This window comes from Ascaphus truei, chromosome 4 (assembly GCF_040206685.1).
Source record: "Ascaphus truei isolate aAscTru1 chromosome 4, aAscTru1.hap1, whole genome shotgun sequence".
NCBI lineage: Eukaryota > Metazoa > Chordata > Amphibia > Anura > Ascaphidae > Ascaphus > Ascaphus truei.
This window is the reverse complement of record NC_134486.1, coordinates 308,221,404-308,233,919: the sequence shown is the minus strand read 5'-3', so window position 1 is coordinate 308,233,919 and position 12,516 is coordinate 308,221,404. Positions and strand designations below refer to the sequence as shown.

Sequence of the window (12,516 nt, the reverse complement as noted above, 5' to 3'; positions counted from 1 at the left end):
AGGCCGGAGTTTTTTGTCTAATGTGGGCAGTGAGTCGCTCCATGGTCATCACTTCCCCAACTCTTTTCTTAATCGTGTTTTAGCGCTGGAGTGGTTGGTTTTCCTCCAGGAGGCCGCAATACAACATCTCGCCGCAGTGAGAATGAAGGATATTAATTTCCTGGTGGGTTCGAACAAATTATTCGAACATAGGTGCGGCCAACAGGAAGGTCAGTGGTTCAATAGGAACTTCTAGGTCGGTGACCTCTTTTATCAGAATTTGGACCTTGGCCCAGTATTTCACAATTTCTGGACAGGTCCACCAGATGTGGGCCATGTCCCCTCTATTACCACAGCCTCTCCAACATTGGTCTGATGCCAGAGGGTAGATCTGGTTTAATCGTGCTGGGGTAAGATACCAGCCAAACATGATCTTATAAATGTTTTCCTTAATTGTGGTGCAAAGGGAAGTTTCTGAGGCTGCCTGCCAGATTTCCTCCCATGTCTCTCTTTCTATGTTAACGTTTAGGTCAGCTGACCATCGTAACATATAGTCGTGCTGTGTCGGGGACGTTGAGCGCATTAGGATATTGTATATGTCCGAGATGAGATAAGTCCCTTCTGGTAAGACTGGTCCGCACATAGATGTTCAAACGTAGTGAGAGCGGGGTATTCTGGATGAGGGCACGTAGCTCTAACAAAAATTTCTAATTTGTAGATATTTAAAGGTGTCCAATTCTGTAATTTTAAATTTGTTCCTCAGTTCTTGGTAGGTCAGGAGCTTCCCTAGGCTCAGTAAGTCGGCAATCGCCTCTATACCCCGTGTGTGAAAGTGGGTGAACAGCTTAGATCCGCATCCTGGAGGGAATTTAGGGTTATTAACGAGGGGAGTGAGTTGTGAGTTTGTGGATGAGAGATTAAATTTAAGTTTGCATCTGGACCAGGTGTCCCACGTGAATCGTGAGGCCTGTAGTTTAAGATTGTGTAAGTGGCCCTCTCCTCTGTTCAGGCTCCAGAGGGAGGCTTGCAGAGAAGGCAATTTGGCACACCGAGTTTCCATTCCCACCCAGCAACATCGGGTCGGGTCTGAGTTCCACATTACTACCTGCCTGAGCTGAGCGGCTAGATAGTATTTGTATAGGTCAGGCACCCCCATCCCTCCTCTGGATCTCGTGGTCATCAGGACTGATCTGGCGACCCTGGGCCGCTTACCCTGCCAAATGAAGTGGAGTAGTCTATTCTGTATATATTTTAGATCGGCGGCCGGGACCTGGATTGGGAGCGTCTGGAATAGGTACAACATTCTTGGGAGTATATTCATTTTGGTAGAGATCATCCTCCCAATCCATGAGATCTGATAACCTTCCCACCGATCTAGATCCCTTTTGATCTGCTCCCATAGTTTCGGGTAGTTATCCCTATATAGGTCCCGATAGTGCCTAGATACATTAATTCCCAGATACTTAATGCATGAGGGGCACCATCGGTAGCTGAAATTTAGCTTAAGGAGTTTGACTGTGGGGTCGGGAAGACTAAGATTTAGGGCCTCAGATTTGTCGCTGTTTATTTTATACCCTGATACCTTTCCAAACTCCGTCAGTTCCATCTGGAGGTTGGGGAGGGAAGTTAGGGGTCTGGTCAAGGTCAGGATAATATCGTCAGCGAATAGGGAAATTTTGTATTGTTCAGTGGCCATGGGTATACCCTGGATGTTTGGGTTTTGTCTTATTTTGGCCGCCAGTGGTTCAATCGTGAGAGCGAAAAGGAGAGGGGAGAGGGGGCAACCCTGTCGGGTGCCATTTCTAATGTGAATTTGTTCCGCTCCTCCACCCGATAGTCTAACTGAGGCGGATGGAGTTTGGTAGAGCGCCTGGACACCCTTAAGAAAGGAGTCCCTGAATCCGAATTTTTTTAATGTTTGGTCTAGGAACAGCCAGTCAATTCTGTCAAATGCCTTCTCTGCGTCTAAGCTTAGTAACATAGCTTGTGAATCTGTAAGGTGGGCATGGTCAACTAAGTTAATGATTTTACGGGTATTGTCTGAGGCCTGGCGGCCCAAGACAAACCCGACCTGGTCCATGTGTACTAGTCTCGGGAGAATTGGATTAAGTCTGTTCGCCAGTATTTTACTGTATAGTTTTAGATCATTGTTCAACAGCGAGATTGGTCTATAGCTACCGCATTGTGTGGGGTCCTTCCCTTCTTTGAGGATTATGGCCAAATTGGCGGACGACATTGAAGATGGGATAGGACATCCTTCTAGAAATGAGTTGAACAATTGTAAAAGGTGGGTGGACAGAATGGGGAGAAACTTCTTATAGTAGGCATTCGTGAAACCATCAGGGCCCGGTGCTTTAGAAATTTTGGAGGCCTTAACGGCCCATTCTAGTTCTTCCGCCGTTATTGTGGCGTTCAGGAGAAGGATTTCCTCCTCTGTTAATGAGGGGAGGTCGCAATCAGCTAGATAGTCAATGGTAGACGATAGCTCCTTCGGGTCTGGGCTAGCAGAGTGAGCCCTTAGGTTATATAGTTTAGAATAAAATTTAGTAAATTCCTCTGCAATTTTTTTTTCATTATGTAGGAGCTCCCCAGCACTATTCCGAATCGCCGTTATTTGCGATCTTTTGTGTATGCCTCTTAGTTTGCTAGCAAGAAGTCTGTCGGCCTTGTTCCCTTTATCATAGTACCTCTGACCCGTCCATTTAAGAGCTTTTTCGACATTGTCCATTTGGATTATTCTTAAGTCGCTTCTGGCAGAAGTCAACTGTTTATAAATTTTCCGGGAGGGGTTATTTTTGTGCTGTTGTTCTAAGCGTATTATTTTGTCTGTTAGCTCTTTGGTTTGTTTAAGTTTAGTTTTTTTCCGATGGGAGGCAATCGAGATGAAATGTCCTCTGATTGTCGCCTTATGGGCTTCCCACAGGCTCGCTGGAGAGGCAACAGTGCCTATATTTATCCGGAAATATTCCTTAAGGGATTTTTTGAGCTCCCGTACTGTCTCCGAGTGATTCAGTAGGGAGTCGTTCAGTCTCCAGGAATATGAGGTTGTTTTCACGAATGGAATGGATAGGGTCAGGGTGATAGGAGCATGATCTGACCACGTGATGGGGCCGATGTCAGTATCTAGGGCGGCTTCTAGAATGTTCTTGGTAGCAAGAAAGTAGTCTATACGGGAATATGTCTGGTGAGGGGCCGAGTAAAAGGTATAATCCCTTTGCCCCTGGTGTTGTGTTCTCCAAATGTCTAAAAGTGAAAAGTCCCCCATTATGTCCTTGAATTTTTTCCCCAGTCTTTGTGACTGGGTGGAGTGTTGTCGTCCTGGGAGGCTCGATTTGTCTTCTATTGGGTTAAGAGCCATGTTTAGATCCCCCGCGATAAGTAGCGAGGATAGGTACTGTGGGTCAATTTCTTCCAGAACTTTTTTTAAGAATTCTGTCTGGTTCTCGTTTGGGGCATATAGGTTAATAAGGGCGATTGCCGAGCCTGAAAGTGAGCCGTATACCACAATAAATCTACCCTCTGGATCGGCCTGGATTTTTGTTAGATTAAATGGGGTGCCCTGACGAATCAGAATGGCAACCCCTCTTCGTTTGCTACTAAACGATGAGAAGTAACTCGACGGATACGCTTGCTGAAATGTTTTAGGCGGCTCCTTAGATGTGAAGTGAGTCTCCTGGAGGAAAACCACATCGCCCCCCGACTTCTTTAGTTCCTGGAGGGCTAGGCGTCTCTTCTTATTGTTATGCAAGCCCTTAACATTTAGGGAAACAATTTTTAGCGCTTTTTGTTGAGACATTTTGTCTTAAGTTTTCGTTGGGCCAAGGGTGGGGTCCCCTCTGGTTTGGGGGGGGGGAGGCTTGAGAGGGAGTCTTAGTGACTGGGGTTGCCTGCTCTGTCGGGGAATCTGCGTGTGTGTTGTTGTTGAAGAAGAGCTTAGAGACAAGCAGCCGAAATGGGGGGGAGAGGGGGGGGAGGGAGGAAAGGTTGGGGGGGAAGAGGGGGAGGGTTGGGTGAAGAACCGCTGGGACAGTAACAGCGGGTAGGAGAAGAAGAGAAGAAGGTCGACCCTTATGGGGTCTTAAAGATTGAAAACCGGTCTAATCTAAGGACCGGCTGGAGTGGTATAAGACCCTTGGGGGCGGGTCCGGTAACGGCTTCCAGCAGAGGCGGGCTGGGCAGAGACCCATAACAGTCTTCGGTTACACCCGAGCATACTTTCTCTAGGGTGCCCGAGTTGAAGAAGCTTCTAGGGAACCTGCTGCCGACAGGGCAGGTCTGGGCTATGCTCCCATCGCCCCCTTTTCCTTCATGTGGGGAAGGCTGAGAGGGGATAGCATCTCTTGGTTGCCTGTGTATTGAAATGCGGGTGAGATTGGGGGGGGGGGAGTGGGTTGGGGCAGGTGGGAATGGGGGAGTGAGTTGCGTGCAGGAGGATGGGTGCCTAAAGATAAAGGGGGACGAGAGGGGGGGGGGGGAGGGAGAGCCACAAGGGGGAAGGAAAGATAGAATGAGAAGGGGGGGAGGGGGGGGAGGGGAGGGGGGGGAAGAGAGAGGGGGGGTAGAGGTGAGATGGTGAAGGGGCAGTTCAAGAACATGTTCCCCTTTGTTATTCGTCTTAGCTAGCATAAAACACTCCAAGTACATAATACATTATACAATCCTTTACCACCAGGGTAGATAGTGCCAATCTTTTGGGATAGGCTACACACTCCTGATGGCTGGTGTGATATTGGTATGAGGCGTCATTTCCAGGGAGGTAGGGTCCTTGGGGGGGAGAGGAGGGGGTGAGATAGGGTGGGCAAAAGGGGTGGGGTTGATGGAGAGGGGGGGGGGGAGTGGGAGGGAGGGGGGGAAAGGGGGGGGGAGTGGGAGAAGGGAGTACGGGTGGGGGAATAACGGGTATGGGGGGGGGAGAGTGTGGGATTGGTGGTAGGGGTGGGGGGAAGGAAAGGGAAGTGGGGGGGGGAGGAGGGGGGGAGGTGGGGAGGAGGGGTGGGGGTGGGTGGGGAGGAGGTGGGTGGGGAGGAGGGGTGGGGTGTGTGGGGGGGAGGGGTGGGGGTGGGTGGGGAGGAGAGAGGGGGAGGGTGGGGGAGGGGGGTGAGGCGGGGGTGGAGAGGGGGGTGGAGGATGGGGGGGGTGGAGGACGGGGGGGGGAGAGAGGGGGGGTGGGTGGAAGGGGGGGGTGGGTGGAGGAGGGGGGGGGTGGGTGGAGGGGGGGGGGGTGGAGGGGGGGGGGAAAGGGGGAGGAGAAGACATATCTCTGCATAAACAACAATTTGTCTCAGCCTGTAAATGAAGCAAGAGTGATAACATGTGATCCATACCGAGCGATAACAGTAGCGGTCGCAACAGCAACAACAAAGCCCTTTCATGGGGCACTGGATCAAAATCAAGGTGGGGAAACTTCTATAACGCTAATGTTAAGTATAAAGAGCAAGGGGGGGGAGGGGTCCTGGGAGCTTGAGGGTAGGGGTCAGTGGCTAAACCTGCTCATTCGTCTAGTGGGGGCTAACACAACTGTAGGGTAGTGAAGGGGAAACCCTGCTGAATTTAGGGGTGGTGGGGAGAGACTCAGAGGGGAATATATATGGGTTTCACAGTTTTACAGACCCTGTCCCTGGAGGCAAGACCACGAGAGGGCGCGTGTGGGGCTGTGTAGTCTTGTGCCGGCGGCTCTCCTCCAGGGAGGGTGTCTGTCGAGGATAAAAGAATGCCCAGGTAGGGCCCATTGGCCGAGGGGGGGGGGAAGCGCCAGACAGCCCCGAGCTGGGAGTATCATGTGGCGTCAGCTGGATGTCACTCGGGGGCCCCGGCGTTCCGGTCCAGGCACCGCCGCCAGGTCCAGGCGAGGCCTCCGTCGGCGCGGGTTGCGCATGATGCTGACGTCACCCCCGGCGCGTCCGTTGGCCTCGCGACGCTCCGCGGATGGGACTGGCTGCCGGGTTCCGGCGGGGTCTTCATCTGCGCCGGATGTGAGTCGCGCAGTCAGCTGACGTCGGCTGTAGCGCGCCGTCAGACCTCGTGGAGCTCCGCAGACGGGGACGTCTCTCTCGGGCGCCATTTTGTGGAGGGAGATGTGCAGCTCAGCCAGGGAAGCCACGAGGACCGGCATGCTCGCTTCGGACGCCATTTTGGGAGAGCCTTGGAGCAGGCGGTAGTGTTTACCCCGACGGACACCGGGGGCAGCTGTGGGGATCCGAAGTCGGCTGTGCGGCGTCTGCCCTCTGATTGCCCATGGTAGGATTTCTGGAACTGGGGATGAAGAGGGGCCCCCCCGCGGCTCCGGCCCGGAGGTCTTCTGCCTGGGCTAGTGAGATCGCGTCCGACGCCATTTTGGAGGAGTTTCGGGGCTGACGATGGCGTGGGCCCGGGCGGGAGATTGATTTGCTGGTGAGTCTTTTCTTATCTGTCCCGGGATTGCCTTTGCTCGGCTAACCACTCCGACGCTCTCACAGGCTGATCCTCTTTGTCCTGGTCCCGGTTACCAGCTGGGTGGGCAGGTTGGAGGGAGTCCACGGGAAGGCCCAGGGCTTTTGCTAAGTGCACCATATCTTCAGGGTGCCGGATGGTGAGAAATTTGCCCTTGTGGGGAATAATCAATTTAAAAGGAAACCCCCATCTGTAGTTTATTTCTTTCTCACGAAGGAGTAATGTTAGGGGACGTAGTGCTTTGCGTCGGTCCACTGTGAGCTTGGAAAGGTCGTTATAGACCTGAAGCGGGTCGCTTCGGAACGCGATCGTGTCTCTCCCCCTGCTAGCTCCTATTAGTTTATCTTTGGTGGAGTAACTGTGGAGTCGCACGATCACGTCCCGCCGGCGGTTGGGGTCCTCGGAGCGCGGGCCCAGGGCTCTGTGCGCCCTGTCCATTTCCAAATCCCGGGAGTCAAGGTCTGGGCATAGGGAGAGGAAGAAGTCCTTCAGGTATGCTCGCAGATGTGTGGGTAGCACTGCCTCAGGGATGCCGCGGATCCGCAGGTTCTGGCGGCGATCCCTGTTTTCCTGGTCCTCCAATCCGTCTCTTAGTGTATTTATTTCTTGGCCCAGGCGTATGATCTCATCATCGGCCTCTGACTGGTGGTGTAAAGCCTCGTCCAGTCTGGTCTCCAGTGTGGTAGTGCGTTCCTGCAGCCCCTGGATATGCTGCCTAATTTCTGCCACTGCGTCTTTTATATTGGCCTGTAATGACCGTTGGAGCTTGGCAAGGAGTTCCTCCAGGTATGTCTTTGTGATCCCCCCGTCCGGGGAAGAGGGGGTCTCGGTAGGGCTCGCTGAGTCTGAGAGGCCTTGTTTGCCTCGTGGGCCTGAAGCCTGGGGGCCATCTTGCCTTCTATTCCCTGTCTCACCAGGCTGTTTTGCAGGAGAGAAGAACTTCCCCACTCCCTGAGTCGGGGGATTTTTCCCCTTATTAGCCATCCCTCTGGTTTTAGAGGGTCGTCAGGGGCTTTTTTCGGGGTTTTTGCCCGGGGTAAAAGGGTTTAAATCAGCAGTTATTCAGGAGGGTCTCTGGAGCTCAGCTTTTACCCGACTGTCCTGGATGACGTCATAGACACGCCCCCCTTTTAAAGACATTTTTAATGTTTCTAATGTAGGAAGCATTTCCAAAGTGACAGCCCCTTCCCCTTCTGATAGGCTCTGGCTCTTGAGCCCCGCCCTCTCTCTAGCAGTGAACCAATTGTATCTTGTACCTGCCCAGTCAATCATATTCCGGGAACTACATTACCCACAATGCTGTGCAAGAACTGAGTTAAATAACCCTGAGCAAGCGATCGATTACAGGAGAACGGATCGATCTGCAGCTTAGCTAATCACTGGTCAGTGTGCAGATTGTGTTGATGCACATATTGAATGGGGAAAAAAAAATATGTATATATATTTTTAAAAAATGGCAGCTTGAACTGCAGCTTTAAGAGGCACTCTGCCCGGGCCCCCATATTACTGGCTTTTAAAAGTGTTTTATTCTACCAGATGGGTGTAATAGTGGGGTGCCACAATGAATTCTTGGACATGACACTGAAAGGCCATTCAGGCCCCCACCGCCAAGCAGGGGGGACAAATTGCACCCCAGAATCCAAAGCGCTGCAGCTCCACACTATGGTAGAGGGGGTGGAGGTCCCAGAAATGTTTGGCACTACTGCTCACTTGTTCTTACACAGTAAGGCCGGGGTTCTATGGAGTCACAATACATTTATTAGAAGTTCCTCAGTGAGTAAAAGGTTGAGAACCATTGAACTAAAATAAGTCATCTTGAGGCATATGTTGCAGCAGAATGCTACTTTGTGCTTGTGATGACATTTTCATTATTGCGCCCCTTCCGGTGTGGCCACAGTGTTCAGGAACTGCAATAGCAATGTCTGTCAGTAGCAGCATCTGTGTTATTTGCACAACTGTTTCAAAGTGTCACCAGCTCCAATAATATAAGTTTAAGGAACAGGAAAACCAAAAAACAAAAACCTACTAATGTCTGGAGCCTGAGTAACACAAGATATACCACTGTCGAATGCTGGGAGCCAGCTATTCTGACTTCCAGTGAGGTAAACTACTTTGGCAACCCAGAGTAGACAACTTTGCTTTTTAACCTTTGTGTTAAGGAGGAAATAATATGCACCTGGCCTTGAAGTCGGAAACCAAACTGAGCCAGACTCTGCTAGTCCTATTAATCAGATGGTGAGGAGAGCATGAACGAGTGATTCCGGAGAAGAAAGCAGTCGCATACAGTATGATGAGTCCTCACATTAAGGGCTCAGACAGCTAAGTCTTGAAAAAGGGGCCAGCAAGGTCCAAAAATCCAGACTAATAACCATATAAGATACTTGCCAGTATCATCATGTTTGACAAAATCGCATATTAAACTTCTGACAGGGAGAATCTCATTTGCTTCCAGGGAATAGGTGCAATTTCTGCATCATACAGACAAGTTTGGACTGCCCACCAGCTTTGTGGGTTTGCGTTAACCTCAGTTAATGATTTGGATAATAGTACGTTATGAGCACTGAGTCATTGGAGCTCTGTGGATCTGGTCTTAATCCCTTCTGTGCATCAGACTATCACACTGCTATTCCATGCAAAACATTTCTTTATACCATTCAACACCAATAGGCTACTTAGCGGCTTGAAAAGTGAAGTGGCAGAAATGTGGTGTGGCAAATAAGGATAACATGAAAAAAGTGATGTGCAGCACACCTAGTTCCTACAGTGATAGAAACCGGGGTGCAATCAGCGATATAGTAAAGGAAAAATGCACGTAAAATAGTGTAAAAGTGCTTTAAAAGATGTGTAAAAAAGTGTGAAATGTAGAAATATTAAACTAGGGAAACGCTATATTTTATACCACATTGTTGGATGAGTGATTTAAACCTAATAGGACAAAGATTCATAACACGGAATGAAACACGGGCAAAATAAACCCCATTTCAAACAGCATACATATTTTTGTCATCAAATTGTCCTACTATTCTCAAACTTCAGTTCAACCGTAATGTTTGACCTATTAATTCTCACACTATTGTGTGGTATTATACGAGCCGATAAATAAGACTGATTTCCACAGTCGAGGCACCGGTAACAACGTTGCCCAGAAAGGCGGTTATTGTCTGTCACAACTATCAAGCGCTGTCTTAAAGTCAAACAATGATGTAAATGCTGAAAACCACTTTAACTCTCACATTATTGCGACTTGAAAAGAAATGTGCTTATTATAATATCACAAACTGCAAAACACTTCCATGTCACAATCTCATTCACAACAAACTGTCCGAAAGTGGAAAAACAAAAAACCAACACAGAAAACTCCTCATACTGAAGAAGGCCGTGATGTATGAACAGTTATAGTGTACATTTCAAACATAGAAATCCGGCTCTCCAGTGGACAAGGGAAGAAAGTTATTCAAATTTATTTACATCATTACAAGCAATTCATCAACGTTTCGGTCCCCACATGGATCTATTTCAAGATAGAAAAGCAGAGATGCCTGTGTGCTAAATATACCCACCACCCGCCAGGGGAAACATGTAAGGGGGAGGGGACAGGGAGGGGGCTGGAGAAATGGTACCAAGTGCCCGTGTGCAAGTGTTGCTATGCCAATTATATTCTCTCAATTATGTGATAATATGGGAAAGTTCATAAACATCAAAAAAACAACATCAAATTTAATGAAAGAAAATTCAAGAATTGTTCAATCATAAATAAAAACCAGATCTATAATAGACTCCTGATAGCTATATTCCTTTAACAAAGCAATAGTCCTCCTTGGATGTACTTCAGTTTGACTCGGCCTCTCTGCCAGGTGCGTATATACTGTAACTCTCAAACGGAGGGATCCCAATCCTCACTAGATAGAAGCAATGTAAACGCAAGAAAAGCCCACCGCATGATACTGTTTAATAGTAAACCATCATTAAAAACACAGGTAAGTGTTACTCTGATTCATTTGTGATGGATAAAAAAAGCATTCACACTTTTACGCTCCATCCTTGGAGCTCCTCACTGCTCTCCCAGACCCTGTCTACTCCCAACTGCTGAATTGCTGTTACTTTGGTACTTCCTGTAGGAGACACACTGGATTTCCAATTGGCATGTGGAATTACTGGGCTGGTTGAGTCTCTGCTATACTGGATACGCAACTTGCAAAGTTCAATCATGCGCATTTCGTGACAGTGTCAATTCATTAGGGACCATGATATGATCACCAGGATCTGAGTTTTTTATGGTCCCAACAATTGGCCTAATTGTCCAATTGATCTGAGCAACCTGAACCTAATAATTGAACACTGTTACAAACAAATAATTGTTACATATGAGATCACAACTTTACCCCCACAAAACATGGACAGGTTATCTCCTATTCATATACCGCTAAAATATATACTATAATATATAATATTATATATTATATTTTATATATATATCTATCTATATATATATAGATAGATATATATATATAAAATCAACCAGTATAGACAGAACAAAAGCACAAACACAATCAAAGTCTAGTAGAAGTTTTCTCTTCGCTCACTCATCCAATAATAACAATTCTACAGTTCAAAAGAATATTTATAAAGTGGAAGTAAGAGACAGAAATACAGCAATAGTGTAGTAGTGTATTTGGTGGAAAGAATAACAAGTTGCACTCATAAGAGAAACTTGAGATACTGATTATCAGTAGATGGTTTGATACTTAGAGGGACGATGCAACTAGTCTGGGATTGGCAAAGCTGGACGCCTTTGCGCGCATGTATCTGGTGTCAACTCCGCTCCTTCTGTGATGTCTGTGTGGCGTCACTTCCAGTGTTGTCTCGTCCTCTCTGATTCCTTGTAGCTTACCCCCAATGCCGGTTCAGCAGTCTCCATAAGGTCGGGTTGTCCCTACGCATTTCGTGGCTAAAGCATGCTCTTCATCAGGACAACCCAACAAGTCCTAGAGCACTTTTATGTATGCCCCCTTCCTAATTTGTACTGAATGTTCTAAATTAAAAACTAATTTGGTTTTACATCTATTTCAAATACTAACAATGGGTGCTAATAAGGAAACTGGGTATATATGTAATACAATTAGAGTGAATGCAGAATTAAAAATACACAGAGTGAGATACATAAAATAAAAAAACAGCATAGGACCAACCACTATAGTAAAAGCCTGGATACAATGATAGGTGGTAACATAGCAAGGGATAAAACTTAAAACACCCTTATAAAAGTACACATCTTACATATATGGCTCCAAAACACTGAAACCCAAACAAGGAAAGTGGTTCAATGTAAAAATAGTGGTTAATTGCCAATAAAATAATATTCAAGCAATAATAGAGGATACAATTAAAAAGAAAATGCAGCAAATAATGAAAGGATTAAAAGATGACCCCTCCCCCCGCCCCCACCGCCACTTTTATTTCGCTAGAAAGAAAACAAAGGACAATAAAAATAGCCTCTAACGCATGGAAACATTTACAACATTATATGGTCTCTGAAGAAGGGCAGGTTCAGCCATGGATTGCTCTGAAGAAGGGCAGGTTCAGCCATGGAATGCGCAGGGACTGCCCAACCCATTACTGCAGTACCGACATTGGTGGTCAAGCTACAAGGAGTCAGTGAGGAGAAGACATAACACATGAAGTGACACAATGCAGACGTCATGAGACAAAGCAGCTTATACCATAGACGCATGAGGGAAGGCGTCCTGCTTTGCCTACCCTGGACCTGTTTGTTTTACCCTTTAAGTATCTCACACCTTCTAAATATCTCCACATACACTACTACACTATTGCTGTCCTTCTGTAGGCTGTGTTGTTGTGTTCCCAGCTTTGTATAGCTCCCGCAATGGTACCTGTCTTGCACTTATGTATGATTGTACTTGGCATGTTACGTATGAATTAGGAATAATGATAAATAGAAAGTAAAAAAGTCTCCATTTATTCCAGTATACGTCTTAGCAGTCCACTGCAGGACCCTGGTAATGACAGTAACCACAGGTTACAAAGCCTCATATCTTTGCTAGAAGATGGCATTATAGCAGAGAGTCCCAACTGCAGCATCTTCCAAAT

The 12,516-nt window shown here is 47.6% G+C and overlaps 1 protein-coding gene across 2 annotated transcripts in view; it reads left to right on the top strand.

Annotated features, from left to right (window-relative positions):
* ECT2L (epithelial cell transforming 2 like) overlaps positions 1-12,516 on the top strand; it is a 76,149-nt gene that overhangs the window by 37,492 nt on the left and 26,141 nt on the right. The gene's annotated exons all lie outside the window — the stretch shown is intronic.